We start from the raw sequence: 5,245 nt of genomic DNA, 5'->3' as shown, positions 1-5,245 counted from the left end.
TATTTTCATTTGTTTGTCTTGGACTGTAGCCTTCTGCTTTCCCTTTCTGCGTTATTCAATGCTCTGTAAAATTTTCTCCAAATTAGAGCAATTGAGGTTTTGGTTTGAGTGTCGTTGTCCTTTGCTGTTATAGACTTGAATACTGTGAGATGAAATTTACATCCTCACTTGGCAGTTTATTATTCTGACTTCCCACACGCTTTGTACAAATGATAAGCAAGGGAAAGTGTCTCCTGCCTGTTTTATTGTTCGGATGAATTATTTTCTAGTGAATAGATGTTTTTTATTTATGTGAAAAAAATGGCCAATTAGGGTTCTTGATAAGGTTATGAATTATAAATTCTTTGTTCGAATGTCAACTGCCAAGGTGGGAGACATGAACATCTCAATCTGCCAATGAAGTTGGAGAAATTGGAAGTTTTATTTGCAGAATTATTGTTAGAGCCGAAGTAGTGATAAAATTTCTCATGATCTTTTGTAGCACCTAAAAAATGCAGTGCATGGTTCAAACTTCACTACCAGCTTGACCTTTTGAGGGTGGCTAGTTTTATAATTGGGGAAATGAAAGAGCAGTCTGTCTTCTAGACACTGCTAACTAGATTCTGTCAAGGTCAGGTTTGTGTTTTGTACCTGTAAATGGAATATAACAGCCTGAAAATTACATGGAATCATCAATATATTTTTACGCGATGGTTACTCTCTCATTCCATTTTAGCGTATCAAACATCATACGTCTAGAACATAATAATAGGATATAATGTTGAATTTTTTGCATGTTCTCTATTCAGCTTTTTATTCCATAGTTTTTATTGTCATATCCAGGGCCAAATTCGTTTGAACTGGAAATCAAAAGTTTCAGGTCTCGTTGGAAGTGCGTAGTATTATATAAATTAAAATTTTAGTAGCAGCGAATTTTTTCACCAAATTGATCAATTCAAGATTTCAAGTTCAAAAAATTATCTGATTGTCCAACTGAAATTGGGAATGATAAAATTAAAAAAAAAAAAAAAAATTGTTCTTTTTACCAGGTTGGACAATTGCTCAATTGAGTTCGAGAAAAAAAATTGAGTCTGGATTATATATATATTTTTTAAAAGAACATTTTATATCACTAATAATAATAATAATAATAATGCCTTGTACCTTATGATGGTTGAGACCATTCAAGGAAAGCAGTGCTGACGTGGTGGTGTGGTTCTAATGATGAAATGGTTGTGGCCGCGTGCGATGCAATTCGAATTAAATAGCATCCATAACACAAGAAACGCCTAGACAATTTTATCCAAAGGTTAGATTTGCTTGTCGAATTCTTAAAGTGATCTGAGAAGCGCTTTTTGTTTTATTATGATAAAAGAGAAGACAATTCAGATTATTTATGTATGTATATAAAAAGGCTAACATGCAGGGAAGAAGCTGGTGCCCACTCCCAGGGAAATAAGTAGTCTGCATCTGATAGGCAAAACAGGGGCCTAGCCTCTCTGCTATGGAAAGGTCCTTCTGTGGCTATCTTTATTTCTAATTTCTACGAAATCCCTTTCTTGTTGATCTTCTCCTAAACCCAAACTCCTCCCTCCTCCATCTTCCCTCGATCCCTCCTGCAAAATACAAACTCTCTCTCTCTCTCTCTCTCTCTCTGCAGGAGTGTAGGCTGCCAAATTTTCAGCTTGTTTAAGGTGAACTTGAACTTAGTACTTGTTGCTGGGGTGGTTTCTATCCTCTTGTAATTCCAGTTTTTTTGCTTTTAAGCTTAAGGAATTCTATTCTTTTTTTTGGCTGATCAAACTGGAGGAAAAGGGGGGATTAATACGAGTGACTGTGCCTCTCACACTTTCTAATTAATAACCTTTCGTGAGAAAACTCAAATTTAGTCAAATTAATTGCGGATTAGGTTCTCTTTCTATACTTCTAGCACATTAATTTTCAGTCAGCTAGCTCGTGTTTCTACTAAAGCTGTATATATAGACAGGACAGTGCCAGCTTGACTTCTCATCATGTTGATCTCAGGCATGAACGATGAAATTCATATGTGATTGGGTTTTTTTTAATTTTTCATTTTTACTCGCTGAATTTGGACCCTACTACGGAACAAATACACACATATATGTATGTGGCAGCTTCTAAGCGTGGGCAGCAGACAAAATTTTATCTGCCTCAGCCATGGATGCATGCAACAGCCATCTTCATATTTCTAAAGCAATTTCCTCATCTCAAACAGGCACAGGCGTGTGGGAAAGACTTGCTTCCACTCGCACTTGGCCATAAAACCAGGAAACAAATCTTTTCCATGGGCGTCCTTGTTTGGGATACGGAAATTGCTTTACAACTTTGAAGATAACCAGCATGGTTCTACCATTGAGGGGGCAGTGTGCAGGATCAAATTTTATGCACAGATTGCGCGCCCTTGAAAGCTGCTGTGTGAGTACACACACATACTCCTAGCCAGCTAATCCTGTGTCTTCTTGTATATAGGGAAGGATAGTTTTTAGGATGGATTGTTTATTGCAAGCTTAAGCATTTCTACAGATATGGAATTGACCATATTTTTAGATAGGAAATTGCAAACGATGGCCATAAGGAGATATGTGTCCATGGTAATCCACCTGGCTTGCCTGAAGCCAGCATCCATAAAATTACACTATAGATTCAACAAAGACACAATCAGACTTACGCACCAATATTGGTTTCGATACGCCCCTTTTGTGCTAATAGGAAAGATTTAGAAGCCATGGAGGTGCTTAAATGGCAGTATTCAAACCATTTTGTGTCAAGATTTGGGAGAGAAACAGCATTGGAAATATTCCTTGAAGCCTTGAAAAAGCACAAGGAAAGATGTCGCTGCTATGCAGAAAAAATGGAGTTAAAGTAGCAATCAGTTCATGGAAATGATGTTGGTTGACGGTTGCTTCATCATTGAGCTTTTCCTTATCGATGGAAACATAGGATCCAGCAGTCTCCACTTGCGGTAGTCTACATTGTATGGTCTACAGAGGGACCTGCTATTACTTGAAAACCAGCTGCCTTTCTTCGTTCTTGAATGTTTATTTGACTTTTTCAGTCATCACATAGCCTGAAAACATTATATAGCCTTCCAACATTAGCTGGAATTGACTTCATGTTTTATAATGTTTTACCATGCCAAAGTGTACCCAGTACTCCCTGGAATGAAATTGAGAAGCCTAAACACCTACTTGACTAGGTGTTGAAAGCTCTTCTTCCTCAGGGAAGAGTGTCTTTGAACTTGAGGGACCAGCATCCATCCTTGCATGATCTGAGTTGGAAAGACATACCTTGTGCGATGACAGAGCTGGAAGAATTTGGAGTTGAATTGCGTAAACAAACGACAGTCGAATTGCCTCTTTGATGTAAAATTCATAAATGGGGTGCTCAAAATCCCCCCTCTGGTCATCCAGGATTCCACAGACTCTCTGTTCCGGAATATCACAGCTCTGGAGCAGTGTTCTGATGAACATGATGGTCTCTTTACATCCTATGTCATCTTCATGGATAGCCTCATCTGTGCACGGGAGGACATAGAGCTTCTTCATCTCAACTGGTTAAATGACTCTTGAGCAAGTGGTCTCCCTCTTTAATAGTATCTCCTCTGACATTGCAGCCAATGTTAATGTGAAGGACTTCCATTACAGCTCACTCCGCAGTTGCGTGAACGCAGTTTGCAGTAGTAGGCAGAGCAGGTTTCAGGCATATATGGTTTGTAATTACTATGATCGAAGGTGGATGATCATGAACAATGTCCTCATTTTTGTTCTCACCGTGACGCAAACACTAACTGCTGTTATTTCCTACTCGCCAAGACAATAATGAGCCTGCTCTGGGTAGAAACAGGGGATGCATGGCAGCTGGGAACGAAATAAGGAGTCATGTAATTTAAAGCTCTATGTAGTATATAGGTTTTAATTTGTACAAGAAGCATATAACGAAACTGGTGTCCAAAGTAAGAACTCTAGCTCTGTGTATTTGTGCTTGGATCCTTGTTTCTGGTAGCTGCTGTTTTTTCTGCCTCATAGGCTTGTGTTTTCTGTAATTTCTGCTTGTGGGCTTCTTTTGGTTTCAGTCTTTTTGTGCCTGCCTGTGGTGGTAGATTTTTGTTATTTCCTCTTGGTTGATGTTGAGTTGGAGCCATTCAACAAAGCACTATTGATACATGCATGCTTTGTTGTTGTTGTGGTCGTTGTGATGGGGATGGTGTCATGCACTATTTTCTTCTATTATTTTTCCAACAAATGCTTCCTCTGCCACTTTTGATGTTGCACTCAGTACGTGCACCGTTGATGATGTTATGATGGGGATGGTGTCGTACGTCCATAAGATGGGTTAAATACATACACACGGATACGTAGAGGAGCTTCAAATTAACTTTCATTTTCTTAATCACAAGAGGTTACCAGAAATAAACAGGCACCTAACAAGAAGGCAATCTCTAGGTAAAGGTACGCTCCTCTACCGACAAGATTATTAAGATTTTAATCCTAGGCATAAGAGGATTGTTGCCGTAGATGCCCCCAACGTTGTTCTGCTTTGTAGGCCAGCCATTTGAAAAATTCAATGTATTAATCCGCTTAGACTTTTGGCAGCACCAAAGAACAAAGACGAAGGAAAATATCCTGCATCTTTTAATGCTCAAGGGCATTCAAGGAAAATATTGAGAAACAGAGTCTAAAGGTGAAATGGGTTGCGGTTAAATATCAATAAGGGCGTTTTTGGTATTTGATCACGCAAGGGCAGGTGGTTCATTACAGTGTGGAACCATAGAAGCCCACATACAATTAAATTCAGAACAATTTATCCCCATTTAGATTACTGTAATCTAAATTTGGGTTTGCTGATTGAATTCAAGCTCTTTGCCAATGTTATAATAGAAGCCAACTCTGATTATTATAATAATAATAATAATAATAATAAAACAAAAGTTCAGCCATTTGGTTAAGTTTCTCATTTTGTAAAGTATTAAGTTAATTTAGGTTACTGCATACATATAGACAGGCCGGTTCTTGTTTGCTTTCACATACTGTTGTGTGCTGTGGGCTTTTACAGAACAGACTTCACGTTTTTCATAAAAAGGAATAGGTGAATACATAGTGGAATTTGAAAATAGTTTTTTCTTTTTTTTTTTTTACCTCTGTTATGAACTGGTTAAAAGTTAAGGCGCCGATTTATGTCAATTTTTTTTTTAATACGAACTATTTTATTCTTCTTTATAACTACTATTCCTAGTAATAGGCAAAAG

This window comes from Malania oleifera, chromosome 3 (genome assembly GCF_029873635.1).
Source record: "Malania oleifera isolate guangnan ecotype guangnan chromosome 3, ASM2987363v1, whole genome shotgun sequence".
Taxonomy (NCBI): Eukaryota; Viridiplantae; Streptophyta; class Magnoliopsida; order Santalales; family Ximeniaceae; genus Malania; species Malania oleifera.
The sequence above is the reverse complement of the archived record's forward strand: the minus strand, read 5'-3'. Positions refer to the sequence as shown.